The 21,888-nt window shown below is 31.3% G+C and overlaps 1 long non-coding RNA gene across 1 annotated transcript; it reads right to left on the reverse strand.

Annotated features, from left to right (window-relative positions):
• Window positions 1–3,268: 3,268 nt before the first annotated feature.
• Window positions 3,269–9,519, reverse strand: LOC148599060 (uncharacterized). The gene is made up of 3 exons (XR_015918697.1): window positions 9,376–9,519; window positions 7,451–7,614; window positions 3,269–6,992 (listed from the first exon to the last, which is right to left on the reverse strand). It is a non-coding gene; the product is annotated as an uncharacterized LOC148599060 (long non-coding RNA).
• Between the last annotated feature and the right edge of the window lie 12,369 nt (window positions 9,520–21,888).

Here is a 21,888-nt window from a genome sequence, read left to right on the forward strand (position 1 = left end):
ATCGAATTACATTCTAGCTGTAAGAAGTAGTTCTAGTTATATTGTCACCTTTATCATTTTGGTCAAAGTTACAATGAATGTGTGTATTTTGTTGTCTCGATCTTACCTCCAGTCAGAAGATGACCAAAATGACCAAACAAAGGGTTTAGATGCAAATTTTACTTTATTGTCTGTTTAACCACTTCATTATTGCAGCTCAGCGATATTTTTTTAAAAAATCAATCTATAGTATACACCTACTGAAAGTAACTACTCTGTTCAACCAGGATAAAAAACTGCAGCCCTTTAAAAATCGAATATAAAGACTCTTATATGACATTTACTTTTTTGTCTACAATTAATGACACGATTACACCTAACTACTGGGTGTTTCTTCACCCACGCAAGATAAAATCTTAATTGAAATGAAACTGACAGGAAATATCCAACACCGTCTTGAATTATCCTGACATTTCAATTTAGCTTTTGATAACTTCACTTAAACGTATACTATAATATCTTTATAACATGTACTCTTCTATCATATGCCATTTACAAAAAATAATGTTACGATTGTCAAACAGAAATGTATCGCTGACTCGTCTCTTTATGAGGTAGTCCCGTCTTCTGGTATTGTGACGTCATCAATTTAAACCTTTGCCAAATCATGCTATATAGTGATAATGAAGATATCATATTCATAGCTTTTCATTAATGGTAATTTGATCATGATTTTGTCTCATGTTAATTACAGTTTGAAAATTTCCGTTTGATATGTGTACTCCTAACCCAGTAACCATATATTTTCACAGTTCATAGAAGAATTTAAAAAGTCAACGATTTTAGATTATTTTGTGACACCAGTTATGTTATACATCACATTTTTTTCATTTTGTTAGTTACTAATACTGCTCTAAAGAACTGATTAATCTACACGTGATATTTGTGAAATTATGTAATACACCCTTTTATGATAAGTAAAATTACTGAAAATTTAAGAATTGAAAAAGAGGAAGTTATCTTTCTCGTAGAAGTAAATATTCCAAACTGTTCAATCTATAACAATAGGTTTAGATGAAAAATACAGAGGGCAGGGGATGGAAATGACAGAACTCCATGCTTGATTTTATTTCAGCATTAGAGAGTATAAAATTTATAGCATCTTTTATGTTCCTTTGCATTCCTTAGTACTTGTACTTAAATATTCAAGCAGCTTATAATAACGGCCAATGTACAGTAAAGGAGTTACCTACGATCATAGTAAAATATCATGTTGCTGTCTTAATAGAACTCTTCTCGTTGCCCGCACGTAACCTATAACCAAAACGAATTGAGAGTCATTATCAAATCTAAATGTTAGAAAGCATATGATTAAACAAATAGTTTTCAACATCCTTTCACTTGTCTAGATTAAGGTTTTTAACTAGTATGTTGCCTCTTGTAAACAATTTTTATACGCCTCATTTCCTCCTGACCAAGCAAGAAATTTGCGATTATTTGTTATTTTCTGTGTGTTTCCTTAAACGTTGCTTTATATATGTTAAGAATATTATTTAATAATGAAAGGTAGATATAAGCTGTGTCCTGTTGCAACAAGATGAAAATAAGTATACTATGTGTGTAAGTTTTCAGTTTATCAAGTATTCGACCTCCTATAGCCAGCCATATATCTAAACAAGTTTTTCTTTCTCATACTGTTGACTTTTAACTTTTAAAATGGGAGACATAAGGAAGAATCAATAGAGATCAAGTAGGTAAATTTTACCTTCGGTGATATCCATAAATTAGGAAATCAAGTAGGTAAATTTGACCTTCGGTGATATCCATAAATTAGGAATCTACAAGGAAAAGTTGTTCAGTACATTGCTTCATTTGACCAATGACATGTCTTCAAATATGTTGTCCTTATGATGTTTTACATTCAACGAAAGCGTTGTATTTGTACAAATAATATTTAAAATTGTGGTTATTGAAATTATTTCGTGACTACATATTTGTAATTTGTAATATATATATATAGAAAGGTTTGAAAATTCCCAACGATGTTAGAACTGTCAAATTTGCGATGCAAATTTTTGTTCGTTCCCTCCACGGAACTCGAACTCGTACCGCTGTGACATCTATTCCAACACCGCCTGCACAAAGTCTAGCGCCCTAGACCACTTGGTCAGCTATGTATACATTTCTAAGTTTAAAAACTTGTGTCCAAATAATTAATTTGTTAAGAAGATGAACAAACTGTTATTATTAATAATTATATTATTATGAAGTGTTTTTAAAATGTGTTGTTGATTTTTTCTTTTGTTTACAAGATGTGTGTTCACTTGTTTTATTTTGTAAGGTTTGTTAGTGATCTTCCGATTTCTTAAATAATGTTGCTATTGTAATGTTTAAAAGAAGAGTTATAAACCGTGTACCTCATGTAATATATAGACAATATCAAAGTTGAAATTTTCAATTTGTCAAAACAAAGCAATTGTAAAATATTTACCTAGGTGACGTCATCATTAAAGCCGTCTAAAAGTCAAATATCATATGTATATCATGCTACCACAACCTAACTGTGCACGGTTTTAACACATGGTTAATTACTTAAGAATATCTAGTAGCTTCCATTCTATTTGTATACTTATATTTTTGTCGACAATTTGTGGGTACTTGTAATAAAATACTACACACGTTTGGTTTAAGAAGCTACCCAAAGTAATTAAATAAAATAATCATGTCCATGTTATACTTAATATAATATTTATTGTAATAATCGAAGATCAGATATGACTACGAGCGTAAATCAAATCAAGGATTTAGCAATTTTGTCGTAACATTTTAGTCACTATTTCAAGAAAAATATATTTACACAAAAACTATATACTAGAAGCTTTATTAAAACATTGAACACAGATAAATATTGCTGCCTGTATTCTACATTGGTTTTGTAAACATCAGACACTTTACACAAAACACCGATTCTTTTAATGCTCAGAACATGTGAAAGAGTAATCAAGGAAACTAAGGTTATAGTGGTAATCAAAGAGTAATCAAGGAAACTAAGGTTATAGCGGTAATCAAAGAGTAATCAAGGAAACTAAGGTTGTAACGGTAATCAAAGAGTAATCAAGGAAACCAAGTTTATAGCGGTAATCAAAGAGTAATCAAGGAAACTAAGGTTGTAACGGTAATCAAAGAGTAATCAAGGAAACCAAGTTTATAGCGGTAATCAAAGAGTAATCAAGGAAACTAAGGTTATAGCGGTAATCAAAAGAATGTAATCCAAGGACAAAGACCAGACATGGAAAACAACAAACACAACAAAGAACATTAAGTAACTTAAATCATATTATCTTTTTATATATGATAACATAATGATAATAATACCATTGTTACATATGAAAAAAAATAGATTTAGTATAGGCATATATAAGTATACTTCAGGTTGTATGATGTTTCTTAAACTCTTAAATGTATATTTCGGTCGATTTGATTGGTATGTGGTAATAAACATGAACATATATGGTTATATATGCTCCTCAAACATAAATAACTGAGAAAAATGTTTCTAAACGCCAAATTTTGCCTCTTTTAACGTCGACTGCATGTGTTTACTTTCAATATATTTTGTGTATAGTCACGTCCATTCAACACAAAAAATCAAATTGCATAAATTTAAAACTTTAAGGGTTGTGTAATTTGTGTAATTTGTGCATAATATTTAAACATCCAAAGTATTGTCAAAAATAGCTCTATTTAGTGTTTGTAACCATTTTACTATACTTTTTCTGCCGAAAAATAAGCTTCATTCAGTTAAAAAAATGAACATATCTTGATAAGGGTTCTACTACTTTCACACGTAAACCGATCTTTTTGTATATCCTTGTTCGTTTTCTCCAGGCTCTATCTCAATACTCACTACTGTATCAGGTCTCTACAATATCTTCTGTATTGTTTCAGCAATCACATCTGTTTGGTTTCTTTTTATTGGGGGGTATGTTTTTTTATTTTGTTTTGTTTTTTTGTTCTATGTACATATTGCAGTGTTGTGCTTGTTCTACCTTGTCAATGTTCCCAGTTTTATGTGGAATCTGTGTTTGTTTGTTTTTTCTTTGTACTTGCTATTTTGGTTATTGCATGTTCTTTGGTGTGTGTGTGTTTGTCTGTCTGTCTGTTTTCCCTGTCTAGTATTTATCCCAGGAATATATTCGTTTGATCGAATCCGGCTTCCCTAGATCACTATTTCACGAAATTAATTATTATTTCTATCAGTGTAAAACAAATGTTATCATAATAAATGAAAATGTGAAAGATGAAACTGAGGATATGGCAGTTGTTTTCATTACTCAAGCCATTTGGCAACAGCTAATTCACAAGACTCTTGCTATAAAGACCATCAAATTGTCGAAGTTCAGTTTACTTTGATTATGCGAGATAAAATGCAAATTTGGGCAAAAAACTCGGGACAAGTATTACCAACAGGAAGAAGAACTCGGGACAAGTATTACCAACAGGTAGAAAAACTCAGGACAAGTATTGCCAACCAACAGGAAGAAGAACGAATGTCATGAATAATCTCTAACTTGAAACGTACCAAAACATCAAATCAATGCATGATATTTGAGTTATTTATTTACACCTGTTATCATCTGTCCAGTAGTAGATATAGAAATGGTCACTGTGAAATATTTAAACTTGAATGACACTAATAAATCAATAAGCCCTAGAAAATGTTCGACAGTTAAGTTGTTCTTCAAAAAGTGCTTACTTAACATTAGTAGTGGCATGATTAAAGTTTATTTTATTACCTTCGAAAACGTATGTCTTCCTTAAATCCCAAAAAAAACAATATAATGATGTATTTTAAACAAATGGGCTTCCTAGTTTTTAGTGGAGTCCGAGTTCCTCATTTACTTTTGTTACTTTGTATGTATGATTTTAGTTACTTTATTTTCTTTGTTGTGTATGTCTGTTTTCCATGTCTGGTCTTTGTCCCTGGATTACATTCTTTTGATTACCGCTATAACCTTGGTTCCCTCGATTACTCTTTTGATTACCTCTATAACCTTGGTTACTTTGATTACTCTTTTGATTACCGCTTTAACATTGGTTCCCTTGATTACTCTTTCAATAAGTACCTGTAACAAAGAATCACATGTTAATCCGTGAAATCGTGCTACTGCAAATTTACAGGTACTATAATGTGCTACCAAAGATTCATTAATTATGGCTAAGTAATCTCAGAGGAGATCTCTTAAAAACCTGCCCTCATTCGAAATTTTGGAAATTTTAAATTTAAAGAAGAATTACTCCAACGTCAAATTTTCAAAGGAATATTCGCAATTACATACGTCAAAGTATCATGAAATTTGGTGCGGTAGTTAATGAAGAGTTGTGCCTACAATACTTTCATGATATTGCAAAAGACAAAGGGAGACAACTTTCACAAAAATAGTGGATATCATATGCCTGGTTATGTGTACAAATACAAAAACTGTATTTACTAAATACAAGCTAAGTAACATCAGTATAATGAAATTACTAATAAGAATGGTGGTTTATATAAAATTTTAAAAAAGACAACTGATACTCTGATATTAGTTTTGTGAATGTTCCTCGATTGATGAGTGAGATCATTCAGTCGAGTAGCTACCAATTTACCATATTCGGATCTGCTTTATCATTGTAATCAAAATGCAATCTCTAAATTATTATGAATCATTATGTTAAAACAATAGAAAGTGGAAACCCATAAAATGACATCATTCAAGATTGCAGTTCAAATGAATCATTATATCACAACGCATTGATATCCGTCGGTATAAATTCACTTTTGCTTGATAAATGAAGGTTTCATTATAATGACGGTACAATTTGTATTACCAATCGCATACCACCACCAAATACGTTGGAGTATATGCCTCCAAGTAACTCAGAAGGGTCCAATTAAACAGGCACTCGAGGTCTTGAATATTTATATTCTGCAGACAAATGGACCATAAATCTATTCTATTGACCCAAAATATGTGTGAATAGTGGCTGTAATTCATTGACAATGAAGTTATAGACTGTTCAATCCGTTTACAAGGTTTAATTTTATCTGATTTTGGTTTGCTCTTTAACAGTAATACACTTTCTGAAGATTTATGGCCAAACGTACTGCACTAACCCGCTATACCTTGGAACTTAAGTGGTTCGCACCGTGAAAGTCTAGGAAACTTGTAACGAAATTGTTACAGTTTATGACATAATAATTTTAATTGTTCACATGTTTATTACATTTTGTTGAAAGACTATCAATTACGATTTGCAGCGTTTTTTGAAAACTTAGATTGGAAAAAGAACGGCCCAAATGATGACCATTGAGTGTAACGATCCACATTCAGTATTTGTATGAATCTCGATTTAAAGTTCAAATTTTCAATTAAATGTATTATCTGACACTATCGTGAGTATAAAAAAAAATAAAATTCCGACACATTGTAATTGCTCTGAACAATTTTGAAATCTTAATCAAAGCGATGGTGGAACCAAACGGGGACGAAGATTATAAAGTAATTTAACGAAGCCCTATGGTGATGATTGGTTCCATTTTATAGACAATGTTAAAGGAAAACAGACTTGGAATCAGCATGTAAAGTATGACATAATATATATAAAAGCGAGGAAATTATAGATGGTGACTTACTGTAACGCCGGTTTCTTTTTTATCTTATATCACATCTTTTAACTTGATTGTACTGTGATATATATTTTCATAATGATGGAGAAACATATGACTATACAGTGTCTACTTTGACCGCTCTAAAGTTTTTTTTTTTTTTTTTTTTTTTTTTTTTTTTTTTTTCATTATTTCAAATGATGATTGACTTTCTGAGACTGGAACATTATCGGTAACGATCATCATATCATTGCAAATGTTAATAAAACGACGACTCATCTCATTTGTCAGCTTCACACATATCAATAAACTGTCTTTCTTTGTGCAGCCCAAGCGAGGAATACAGCCTTGTGGAGAGGATCAACTATAATAAAAAAAAATAATAAGAACATGCAGTATGCACTCAGTGGCTCATAATGTATTCTCAAATCAATTATTGATTTTCTTAAAACATAGTTTTGAGCCTGATATTATACCTTTCTATAAAAGTTACGTCATGCATCATATACATAATAAAGAGCATATAGTTTATTCATTCAAACGTCCTTTATAATGATTGCCAATTTTTTTACATGCAGCATTGTCTTTTCAAAATACAAATACACTTGAAAAGCAAGTGAACAGTGAGAGTAAATATTTTATTTCATTAGGAGTAGTTGGAAATATTGACAATTAATAATTTTGGAGTACTGCGACCCAAAACATCCTACAAATGTATATTTCCTAACTTCTATGTGAATCAACTTCATGAATTGCAAGATGATTAAAATGTTAGAATAAAGGACTACTTGGCACCGACTAAGTTGAACTTGAACCACTAACCTCATGTGATCATGACCCATTTGGTAGGTCAAGTAATTGTATTGTTTCTTGAGATCGGATTCGATGGCATTATACTGTCTAATTTGAATAACAATGGTAGACCCGTTGTATAACTGATCCTTTCGCCACCTGAGTGATCATGGCGTTTGCAACGTATTAAGTACCTAAAATGCAGGGTGATTTTATTTGGATAATTCATTATTAAATATTGCTCTGTGTTATTTGCCAACGGAATCCAAATTCCTGTTCTTTTGTACCCAATCTTTGAACTTTAAAACAAAGCTAAGTATACTCTTTTTCTATCCATGTTTTGAAATCAGTTTTAAATCCAACGATGGTGAACTAGTTGTACTATTTGCTGGTCGTATCAGTCGATTCCCACGATGCCAAGCAAACATTGAAGGTACAACTAAACATATGCCATATTTTCACTTTTATAAATCAAAGTAAAATATGGCTTCCATGTTATTTTCTTGATTTTCTGAATGGTCTTCAGTGATAGTTTAACAGTTGTTGCCATCATCACTACCCACGTGATTGGGTAGTGATACGCTCAATTAGTTTTTTTAATTGTAATGTCGATAAAAATGCTTCCATCAGTATTTAAATATTCTATATCACTAACACTTAAATATAGAATTAAACTTCCAATCCATATTAAATTACGACATCACCAATAGCAGAGGTGGTATGACAGTAACAATTAAACTACACGGAACAATAAAGCAATGTTTTTTTCGATCTAATTACGCCATAATTTACCTAACTCAGTGTACTGTACATACCTATAGTCCTTATATAAATCTGCCTCTTTTTCTTTCTGTTATATAATAAAACCTTTTTAAGATATACATGTATTTTGCACTATCTTTAGTATAATTTCAAAAAAGAAAGATTGTCTCCTTAATATATTAAGGCAATTACACTAAAACTCTATGGAAATGTTTGTGTTGTTGTTTATGTACGATTTAGTTATATTGTATATGATTTGTTCTTTTTGTCTTGTATTTCTGATGTTCAAGATTGCGTTTTGTCCTTGGATTCACACCCGTTTTACACGTCAATGCTCTAACATTTTCTTAACAAAGCAATGATGTTTTATAATGTCCTCCTGTTTATAAGAGGTTTGTTTTCTACTATAATAAAATGTCATTTTTTATCTATTTTAAAACACCAGCTGGAAGAGTAATCAAGGAAATCAAGTTTATAGCGATAATCAAAAGAACGTAATCTAGAGACAAAGACCAGACATGGAAAACAGACATACACAACAAAAAACATAAAGTTACTAAAATCACACATACAAAGTAACAAAAGCAAATGATTAACTCGGACCACTAAAAACTGGGAGCATGGACCATTTGCACCAATAGGTTAAGAGTCCTCTGCTTTTCTAGAAACACCCGCCGAGTTGCTCATGAAAAGTCAAGTCCTGGGTAGACGAAAGAGGAAAGAAAAACCATGTCACGTTGAACAGATTAGTTTTATGGCGCACATGGATACATCATAACGATCCACGAGTTCATGATGACGACCATAAAATTTTTGTAGTGATGATTTCAATCTTGTAGCAACATAACCCTACTCCAGAAACCATAAAATTACTGGTTTAAGTACCGTTGCACAATAGCGGATAGGTTTATTTTCCACCAAAACGTGCATCTTGATATTTTTGTTTACGATCTTTGATAGAGTGAGTTTTATTTTACTTAGATACCCACCATGGTATCTTATGAGATCGGGCTGGAATATTTTCGAGAAAAAATGTAATTCCAAATGTTTGGGAATTCCTTTATTACTGATCCATTTAAAAAATTAATGATATTTTCCTCATTACAAGGCATATTTTCAAATAAAAATATTGATTTCGATTGCTGCTGAATTATAAATAACAATTTTGCACTTGAGCGAAAAAAATTGCTTACCTGACATCAAATCCCTGGCCTCCCCTGATGATGTAAATGGTCGGTGCCTTACTTCTGGGAAAACAATTGGCATATACGGCTTTCAATATGTGAAAGTGAAAACTTTGCATTTCATGCAAAAGGAAAGTTTTTACGCCTACTACAATCACCACCCCATTACTATTATATTAAAGGATGACTGTTAAGCAATACAGCTGTAATCAATATCATGTTTAAATAAAGAACCTCTTTATATATGAAAAAACAATTCGAACAAATGCAGCGGAAATTAAGACATTAAAAACTCAATTAAACAATGTTTTATAAAAAGGGGAAATTGACCCTTAAATTACAACAAGTACAAAAAGCGCAAGTGTGACACAGATCTAATTACGACAATACATTTCCATATATCTATTGAGTGTTGTTAGAAGAAAAGATTGTTATTGTTCAGTCGTTCTATAGAATATAGGTCTATCTACGTAATTGTCAAATATTCTATATGGATCAATTAGGCGAAAGTAAAGACGAGGTAATGGCTGTATTGTTACTACTCAATTATCTATCCAAAACATATCTGTTTGTTATAGGATACCAAAACAACATTGATCTTTCAAAATGTGTTGAATAATTTATTTGAATGCATAGGGTATATAGAAATATGAAGGTATTGGAAAAATTGATATTTTCTCTTTACTTCTGTTCAATGATCCATTGTTATCACAGCTTAATGAATGGGTTTGTCTGGATATATAACTGCTCCAATGTTTTGTCTGTGATTTTCCTGCTTAGTCTAGCTCTTTGTGTGTGTGTGTGTAAATGATATAAGTATATTAAATGAACTTCAGCATTTTATTTCTCGTACTTAGTTTAGTTTGAACAATATTTTATTCAGTATAAGTCTGAATATGATCAGGTAGCAGGTAATGCCTATATAAGCCCTTTCCAAAGATACATAGTACAATATTTACATCCGATAAGCAATACAATATAAACTGTTATGTACATTGTATGTAAATTCATAAAAATATCATGGCTACTGTTGAAAACTGTGTAAGACACTTTGGTTGACATATTTTTAGTTTTGATAGGAGAGGATTGATAAATATGACTGTATGTTATGATTTGGTTTTAACCATGTACTAAAAATATTAGTAGTGTGCAAAATTATTACAGTCTGTAATTATATTTCATTGTTTAATTATTTTATTCAAATGCAATATTAACTTCAAATATAACTGACAATTTTATGTCAGAGTTTAAAATTTGGGTCAACCATATCCAGCTTCCTTTCACCATGCAAATTTGTACACCACACAAATATTCAATGCACCAAGAAGTAAAATAAGAGGTTAAACCATTTATCACTTACATTATAAACTAATATCATAATTAAGCATGAATTAAGTTTGAAAACACATGTACATTTTACAAGGGAAAATAAATACCAAAGAAAATGCACAACACAGAGCAGGACTCACTATAAACGACAAGGTATTAGTTACGGGTAGTTGTTCAAAGCTATCAAATTTTCGTATACGTAAAAAGAACTCGAATAAATATAAAGAAACTACATACTCAAGATAAAACGAAGACGCATTTCATTTCTGAATCATACACTTTTTTATTTACCAAATAAAGACCTTCATACATGTGATGTACAACTATTTTGTACCTACATGTATGTTTTGTACGGTTATGTAATTTTATGTTTTATGATATGATGCGTTTATTGTTTGGTAATTATGTAAGCATAAATATCATCGATCATTGCGCTTGCCAAGTACCTACCTAAACATCCTTAGTTTTTTTAATTTTTTTTTTCATTTTTTAAATCCTTAAAATAAATCATTTCGAGTTACATAACATTTTATCAATAAAATCCATAAACTAAGATAAATTGTAAGTTAAACATTTTGCACGTATTGTTTTTTTTATTTTATATTATTTATTTATTTATTTTCATTTTTGTTTTAGGTGTTATCATGGCTTCTTTACCTAATACTGGGTCAATGCCACTCCAAAGGAAACCGGATGCCAAAAGTAAAATAAGAATTTACCAAAAACTATGTCAAGTCTGACTAATTTCGGCCTTGAACATGTGAATTGCTTTTATCAAAGTTTATTTATAGAAAATTAAAAATCAATTATTGATCGTTTAAGTATAAGCATTTAAAACATAGCATTTTTTTTTTAAATATTGTATACAAATAGAGAGACCTGATCACCAGACTGGTACACCTTTTATACAGAACGAAACTACTTGTTTTTATAATCCACCAAGTGATTGAAATGTGTTTGGTAGATGCTATACATATCTAAATTCTCTTAATTGGGGGGGGGGGGGCATCACGAGTATTTGATGGGTTCTGCATTTATAAGGTAGTATATTTTACAGTACCCAGTGTCTCGGCCTGTCCGTATACCATCCTACATTTAAGTATTAGCCTTCCTAAAAAAAGGTAATTCATGCATATCAAAAGACCACCAAATTCAGTTTTATTTCTTGTTCAGAAACTGTTACTGATCACATAATCAGTCTTAGTTTTTTTAATATGATTGTTGTACTTTTGAGATAAACATTACATGGATTGTGCACGAAATTGGCATTTTTCAAGAGTTATCGCTGTTGATTTGGTTCCATTTTGTTAATTTAAGTGGGAGATGAACGTAAACTATGATTTTCTCAATAGCAAAGATCTGAATACCGAAATGATTATTGTTATGCAAAAATAAATGTGGCATATGTAGACTGAAAAAGCATTGCTTGTTTGGTTTTTTTTTTTTTTTTCTACATTATGAATCACTACACCATTGGTAGTGTCTGAATTTTATATGGATTGGTACTTAAATACACCTGACTCTTGTAATGGTCGTCCAGAAATCATTGATTTTTAATTAATAATGGTTTCTGGCAGGCCTACCTAACTGGTCTGTGGCGTGATCAGAAGTTCGTTTAGGTACACATAGATTACTAACGCTTTGAAATTTACAAGAAGGATTCTTTTTAAACCGCTTGATATTGACAGCCGGGTTTTATACCTTGGGTTTACTTTATATACAAATCTTTGGTTCCCGGTAATATATAGGATTTTGATTCAGGAGAATTAAGAGAATCGACTGTATATTAACATGCATTAAACAATTTTACCATCTCCTGTATTTTTCTTAAATCGACATGTACATGTATCTTTCAACTCTAAAGATATAACATGGTGCATGAAAGCATACCTTTTCTCCCAGACTGAATAAATCACTGGGTGGCATGACTCATAATGATTTAATTGCTGTCTTGGAGACTTTTAATTCATTGCGGATGATTTTTTTTCAGACGAATTAACGACTTTTGTTGTTGTTGATATTTCCATGATTTGCACATTGTAAAAATGTAGTACATTACATGATGAACCTTAACTGAAAATGACATTATTTTCACATTTTTATTTAAATAACAATTTTTTTATCATTATTATTATTATTATTATTATTATTATTACTTAATTTTCTTTTGAAAATTGCCAGTAATGTATTGAAGGTTTAGTGAAAAAAAACTTAACAAAAATCTTCGGAATATTAGGCAGTAGACAATATTCATTACGTAACTAAAATAAAAAATTTAAAAAATGAATTCCTATGACTCTTATTGGACTCTTTTGATTGGTTGATTTTTATCTTCGCTAATCGTCTATGTACTAAAATAGTGCTCATTTGAATCGACCGTGGCTCTTCACTGCGTTATATCTGAAATGTAACCAATGACCTTTAAAACCACGGGTTGTGTTCACTTGCTGAATTACTCGTCCTTTCGGAACATTTCGTACTTAATCTGCGACTGTGTCTCCAAATAACAAAACTACTTGTTTGTTGTTTATTAGATCAGGCAGACAGTAATAAATAAACTATCGGTATAATCATCGTGTCTTAATGTAAAACTGTTCAAAAATAATTCTATTTGTATAACTTTTACTAATTATCTGTCCTGTGGTCTTTACATGTGTACTGATAACATCTTTAGTTAAAGTAATTTATACCATGTATAGCAGTATAAGTACAAGGTATAGCTTCCAATTTACATAAGCTTCTTCTTATTATATAGTTATATTACATTGTGCTAACTGTTGTTGTTGTTTTTTATGTTTTGTTTTTTTATTTATTTTTTATTTTATGTTTTTGTTTTTGATTTTTTGTTTTTTGTTTTTTTGGGGTTTTTTTTTGGTTTTTTTTGTTTTGTTTTTGTTTTGTTGTTTTTTGGTTTTTTTTTTGTTTTTGTTTTTATTTTATTTTTTTTTTTGGGGGGGGGTTTATTTTGATTCTCTAAAATAGACTCTTTTATAGTACAAATGTAAGGAAAATTAATCGACTTAAGGTTATTTGACCTGCATTATTTCGGATCATTTATTGTAACTAGCGATACATTTATTTATTTGTTTGTTTATGCAAACTGTATTTTTAAAGGATGAACGGTGCCAGCTTTGTTAGAATATGCTACTTAACTTTTCTGTAATGGTTTAGCCAGAATACAATTATTCTTGTTTTCTCAGGTTATGACAAATGCACTCATGCCACATTGTTTCTATGCATGTACCCTTGTGCATGTACCATGTCATACGATGATTCAGACTGATCCTTTATTGTGTATTGAATATGAACACGTGCACATTTACAAAATATAGCTTATATGTGGATCTACAATTTCCATTAAGTTTTTATAAAGTTTTGCTTTGATGTGAAATTCATTTAAAAATATTCAAAAGATAGAGTGGCTTAAACATTCACTCAGAAAGTAATGATACATTTTTGGAAGAGACGTAAAATACATACATCACTTATCTGAATATACACAGTGTCACAATATCTACATGTTTAAACGATTTATTTGATTAAGCCCAATTTTCAAAGTCTTGATAAATGGTAAGCGGTTCCGTTATCAAATATACCTATACTTAGAGCTATTCTAATCCTATCAATCAATTTTAGAATTGGACCTTTTAACGAATCGACCATTTATTGATTTTAACCAATGTTTGGCATTGATCTAATTTTCGGACACCCAGGTCACAAGTACGGGGCTGTAATATTTAAAGTAGCCATGCTACTGGTCAATCCTTGTAGTCAAAGCAAATACAAGTCCATTGAGCTGAAATTGCAAAACATAAATTTTGAAACCCAAAGAAAACACAACATAATACCCAAACAAATAGAAAAGTGTTACTTACTTTAATTGTTCGTACATTAATTAACTTCATGTACTGTTACATCAGTTCGTTAGTACTTTAGAATTATATATAGTTTGACATTCCAGGTTACACTTTATACATGCAAATACTACTGATTTAAAATTATTTACACTACTGTGGATAAATTCATGCTATCTGATCAGTTTTCATGATGCAGATACATCGTCGTAACGATCCACGAGTTCACGATGACGACCATGAAACATTTGTAGTGATGACTTCAATCTTGTAGCAACATAACCCTGTTCCAGAAGCCTATTTGTTAGAGTTCTAGCGCGATAGAATAGAACCATTGCTACGAAGTATATCATCTCAGTCATCTTTGAGTCATAGAAAAAAAAACAATATATGACATTATAGTTTTATTGGTCATTGTTTTTACCTGATTGTTATTTGTATAGGAAATGACATATGATAGGTTATCCATATTATCTTCTTTACAATTTCATTTGTAGCTCTTAAATGCATGAAACTGACTTCGCCTATGGTTGCCAAACACTAATGGTAAACATGTACTAGCGTTATCTTATACATGTACATGTATCTTTTTATTATTAAATATGTATGAAGATTTGCTTAGCAGTATTCACTGTCTCTCAGTCTGTTTCTTTTGGAAACTGACACGTATATTATTGCGTTAAGCATATATAAAGTTACCACATCATAATTGTTCACTTCTTATAGGGTCAGATTAATAACAATCTGCATTTATTTAAAATTGAAATTTTGCCATACTCAATAAACTGCTTGAATAGATCCTATGGCATATGATTAACCCGGGACAGTATTATATATATATCATAATGCATTTAATGAAGTAGTATAGTATTTAAAATGGGCTAGTTTTTGGACATCCATTCTAAAGTGAAGGAATCATGGCATACCTTATTTTTTTGTAATACATAAGTGTATTTCCCTCGCACATGTTCCATTTATCCAGAATGAAGCATCTCTTTTTCTATATAAATAAATCGTTTGAATTATTTCTGTTTTTTTTTATTCATTTTATTTATTATTTGATATTTTTGACAATTACATAACTGCATATGTGTTACAGAAGATTACTATAGACTTTACATGTATGTTTGATCGTACGTATTGGCATTCCAATGGATCTACGAAGTCTATGTTTTATAAATTTTCCTAATGAGGCGATGCTAGCATATGCAAGCTTTAATATTAATCTTACTACCGTTCGTTTCTGCCGTGAAAACTAGGAAACTAATAAAACATGGAAGGTCGCCAAACCAACAGTTGAAATGTTGCTTGCTTTAAATTACTCACTAAACATGGAAGAAATCCCTTCACATTTTACAGCATTGTGTCATGTTTTGTTCAAGGTCCTGTTGGGAAATCACAACAAAAAAATGTCTTGTGCGAATAAATAGATATTGTGCTCTTGTATACTAACATTAAATTATGATATGGCACAAATTTGGCGTAAATTATCACTATTAAACACTGAACAACATCAAAAAGATACCCGTTAATATCTTCTTTACTTTCATATAAGATGAAAGACTCTTGACGTGTAAGATTTTCAAATTTATCTAAATTATACCTTAAAACATCATTGAAATTACAGTGTATTTCGTAGACAATATTTTCCTACAAACCAAAAATGCACTTGTTGCATGGAAGGACATGCATCTACTCAGTCTTAGTAACATTTTATTTAGCTTATCATGATTCAGAAATGGTCTTATCAAAAATACAGTAAAATGTTCAATACATGTACCAACGAAGTTATACATGTAAACGTCATTTCCGGTTGTACATGTAAGTAGCAAAACTCTCTATTTTTTTTTTCATTCATGTTTTAGTTACACATAATTGTTTATAATTGTTTTTGTTTACATATGTACCGTTTTGTTTATCTATTATGACATATGACTAGCCCTCGAACACAATATGTGTAGATTAACCGTTAGTCTTTAAGACGATTAACCGGGTGCAGATTATCCCCGTAGATTAATTGTAACATGGCTTATTCGTTTCATTCATAACCAAGTGTTACGTGCCCAAACTCTGACAATGTCCTGAAGAACATCCTACATGTACACGTATGAAGCGGATTGTCCGCCTACTGTATTTGAGGATACAGGTGTAGACCTGGTGAAAGGCATTGGTGCTTGCCCTGAAAACAGAGGAGTGGGAGAAAAAACATTAAATGTTGTTGGCAGGTTAATCTGACTTTTTCTGATATACAAATACATGTACATTGTAGTTGGGTCCATGTATAATTATATTTATCAAGGAGATAAGCAATGAAAATTCCTGTAGATCATTGTGTTATTTTGTTTCTGAACGGTACCTATCATTCAACAATGTTAGTTGTAAACCAAAATTAAGGTAAACAAAAACATAAACAGTAAACATAAACAACACAAAACTTAGAATTTTAAAACGTTTTTTGTAATTCTTAAGTATTTTAAGAAAATATATTTTATACCAAGTTGTTGCCAACAAGTTTTATCAAACGTGAAACATTTCTCTTACTGTAACATATAAACAACGAACTGCATATCTCATTTGTCATCTTTTAGGAAAACAAACGTGTTTACAAATGAATTTGTATTCTACATACTTGCACTCGCTAGCCTCAATTTACATGAAAGTTTCTTTAATTTTGGGATATTGTAATTGAAAACGTGATAAAAATGTACAAACGACGCGTTGTAATGTAAACAAAGTTCGATTTTAACTAAGTAGAGACGGTTACAAAGGTTTAGTGTTAAACTCATTACATGAATGAATATTTTAGTACAAACAGCTTTTTTTTCTTTTCCCCATATCTATAACGTACTAACACATATAACACATTACTCATATATACTGGACCTACGTTTTTGAGTATGTTACTATCGATTGCAGGAGATTGAAAATATTCAAAACTGCGATGTTCGTCCTTTAATTTCGTTAATTTTCGGAAATAAGTTGTTATTCCTATTGTATCGTATTTCTGTCCTTAAAAATATTAAATTTGAGATTCCTATCAGTTTATTTATGCTATCAGTATAGTCAAAATTAATTTTGGGTTGGAAATGGTTCTTAATTATTGAAAATAGAATTAATATTTGAAACTTTATTTTAGGATATTTGTTGGTAATATATCAAATACAGGAAATCATTAAAATTGCATTACTTAGGAGTTGAAACATATAGAAAATACGTCTTTCGAGTCTAAGAAGATTACCATACATTGAAGTAAGATCGGGTTTCAAACTTGTTACCATCGTCCTTTCGCTATACCCAAATAACGAGAATAGGTATGGTGAATACATGTACATTCATGTCAAAGAGACAACAGCCCCACCGGAATGAAAATGTCAACCTAGGCCACCTATTGGTCTTCAATGAACGACGAGGAAACCCTCACACCACAGGACAGGCTGCAAATGGCCCCAAAACATCATAAACTCTTGACCAGCATTTTTTCCAATTGATTGCCCCTTAATCTTTCAATATGTAATTATCCCTGTGTCTGGTGTGGTTGTAAAATGGTAGATACATGTAGGTGTACAGGGGGATCATGTCTCATTCTCTGGTTGGGTATAGTAGTGTACCAGGCGTGGATATACTTGATTAACTTCTGGATCATGTCTCATTCTCTGGTTGGGTATACATGTAATAGTGTACCAGGCGTGGTGACACTTGATTAACCTCTAAATCATGTCTCATTCTCTGCTTGGGTATAGTAGTGTACCAGGCGTGGATATACTTGATTAACTTCTGGATCATGTCACATTCTCTGCTTGGGTATAGTAGTGTACCAGGCGTGGTGACACTTGATTAACTTCTGGATCATGTCTCATTCTCTGCTTGGGTATAGTAGTGTACCAGGTGTGGTGACACTTGATTAACTTCTGGATCATGTCTCATTCTCTGGTTAGGTATACATGTAATAGTGTACCAGGCGTGGTGACACTTGATTAACTTCTGGATCATGTCTCATTCTCTGGTTGGGTATACATGTAATAGTGTAACAGGCGTGGTGACACTTGATTAACCTCTAAATCATGTCTCATTCTCTGGTTGGGTATAGTAGTGTACCAGGCGTGGTGACACTTGATTAACTTCTGGATCATGTCTCATTCTCTGGTTAGGTATACATGTAATAGTGTACCAGGCGTGGTGACACTTGATTAACTTCTGGATCATGTCTCATTCTCTGCTTGGGTATAGTAGTGTACCAGGCGTGGTGATACTTGGTTAAATTCTGAATTTGTTATAAAGATCAGCGGATTAAATGTGTACCTAATGTAACAAAATAAAACAGAAAAACACAGTTAACCACTTCATCAGAACGCCTGGCAAATTATTAGTACGCTCTGTGTAAGTGTAATTACAGATAAAATGCAGAACTTTATCCATTACAAATAGATAAAGACACCTTCAAAATTCATATAATTGCTACATGTAACCAATAATTTTTCAACACCCTATAAACAAATAAAATTTAATGGGATGTTTCTCACAAAAGCAGACTGAACAACTAGACATGTTGCTGTATGCACAGTAATTATCTTTTATTGATAAATAGTGATGATTATATAATATTACTGTGTATGTAATGGCTATTGAATTTCTGATTGTTATGGTTGCGATATTAAACAAGTACTTGTAATGTATAATAAATTGTGCATCTAAGTTCTCAACGAGCGTACTATAGTCATAAAATAATAAATACCTTGGATTTTGTATTGACTTCATTTTTTTATTTAACTTTACAATCATTTACGCGATAAAGCTTTCATCTTTTATGGAACAGATTCGGTTTCCCCTGGCCAAATACAAGTCGCATATTGTAGAGATGGCCTTTATGCCACTTTTGATCATTAAAATCTAACACGCCTCCCGAAGACTCATAGCTTGTAGTAGTAATATTATCTACTAAAAACTACATTTTGTATTTATTCAGGACAAGTTTTTTATTATGTTGTATTTTAAATGAATTGGCTTTTGTTTTCATCTATACAAAGTTGGTTTGTCTGTGTCCCTACATTACATGCGATAAGTCAATAGCACTAAAATGGTTGAAACTGAAATTTTTTGGAACAATGTTTGTTATCATTTTCACATTAATTGAAGCTAACTCTCTATTTTCATCATTGGACTTGGAAAATCAAATCACAAAATTGTGTGGGGATGCTTTAGTATAGATATATATTACAGCTGTTATACTCTTGTGATTTGAATGACTAATTCATTAGTTTACGAAATATTTCGAAACAAAGATAACTATAAAAATTGAGTAAACTAATTTAATTGTATATGCAACTCGTTCTTGCAGAGTTCGTTCTAAAACTTCACGCCAAATGATGCATTTCGTTAATTTCTTTTGTTCTATGTCAGTTTGACCCTGTACCAGTTTAACGCTGGGTCTAGTATATTAACAAAACAAAAGACAGTATAAAGCGACTTAAAGAAGAACAAAGATATATACCCAGTATACTTGATTGCTACTGGTCCGTTTGATCGCCTCTATTGGCGTTTAATGATCAGGAAATGGCGTGACATACTGTTCTATTAGACTTTATTAAACCTTTGTCTTGTCTTTAGAAAAATTCCTCGTGTCAGCCCTAGATTTAAGACAGCAAAGTGTAATATATAATGATAAAGCAACGACAAACGAAATTCTGTTCTTTTAAATTTCGTTTCGCTCCGTGTTTTGGTTTTTGTGTCCTCTCGTGTTTTTTTATCTTGTACTTTTCTATCTTAGCTTTGATGTTTTGCTTAACTGCATATTTGACCAGCCTGACTATTCGTTATATTCTGTACGTTTTTTTTAATTGTGTGTTGTGTGTGCGTCCGTCTGTTCCTTATAGTGTGCATTGTGGTCTGTTTTCTAATGTTTCATGTTCATGTCATTTTAAATATGACTTGGTAATTTTCATTGTGTCAGGTTGACTTAATTGTCTTCACTTCTAAACTTCTGATTCAGAAGCGCATTTTGAAATTTTGAAAGGTTTATCAAATTTTAACGCTACACCTATCCAAATACTTTGTAGTCATTAAATAGTGATGTGACCAATTTTTTGAATAAAATAGTATGGTTCAGATTTTATGTTACATTTTGTTTCCATCATTCCAATATTATAATTCATTTATTAGTTCTTTTAGAGTATATTCCATATCCTTTTGTTTTATAGTCAGTTTCTATTCGTCTCTCATTAATCATGTTTTTTAGAGAATCATTTTAAGAAAATGTGTACAAAGGCAACGCAACAGAATATACAATTCTGGTAAGGTGTGTTACAAACAAGGCTAAAAAAAAAGTTCTATGCATTTTATTTCAATTTTATTGTAACAATAGTTTCTTGGACGGATGTAAACGAGCATAAAATTACAACAAAACTGATTCTATCACAAAATTCCAGATATTTTTTTAACAAAGCACACTCTAGATCAATGATTTTTAAACGAAAAACATGACTTCAATTTTGGAAAGAATTTTTTCAACCATGATTACAGAAAGGCTTAAATTTGAAAGAAACCGGGCTTACTAATTTACTCCGTATGCTTATATCAATAGCAATCTGTTCATATTTTATAAAATGACTAGATACTTATCATTTATTTTGGACGTTTACGTTCCGTGTCATGGATACATATCAAAGTAGCAATTTTAGAAGAAAGATTTCACATCTAAATAAATAATGATGGAAGTCGTCTACGCCATTCTGGCTCACTAAATGCAGAGCTATAATAACTTGTTTGAGAAACAAGCTAGGTTTTGATTTTGTTTTTGATTATATCTAAAACAATATATCTACATTACAACACAAACATTGCAAACTTAACAAAGGTTTACTCGATTTGAAAGATCGAGTGCACCCATGAAATCACAGATCAGAAAAATAGCACCATAGGGAAGTGACAATATGTCTTAGTACGAATGAACATGGCGTTTCAGAAACATTTACAATGATAAAAAGTAAAAAAGCATAGAATTTCGAAACTTTCGTTCTTTCTCGAATCTACGTTTTCGTTACGTACACGCTGTCAGGGTTCCGAAAAGAAGACAGAAATGAGAACCAGATGAAAAATAAAAACCAACAAACTATACAATTTGAACTACATTCATAAAAAAAGGAAAATTTTCTGATGGAACCCGACCATTTCACTTGGCACATTTGGAAATCATCAGCAGACGTCATCTGCTTTAAACATAAAAATAGTGACCGGAAGTGGTGCTCTTGAAGTGATACGCAGATCAAAGAAGAAAACCACTTCCGTTAAAAAAAAAAGACGAATACAAAACTCAAAACTTACTAAATAGCATTAATGTTAGTCA

This window comes from Perna viridis, chromosome 14 (genome assembly GCF_037379345.1).
Source record: "Perna viridis isolate PV_CMFRI_1.1 ecotype Kerala chromosome 14, ASM3737934v1, whole genome shotgun sequence".
NCBI classification, from domain to species: domain Eukaryota; kingdom Metazoa; phylum Mollusca; class Bivalvia; order Mytilida; family Mytilidae; genus Perna; species Perna viridis.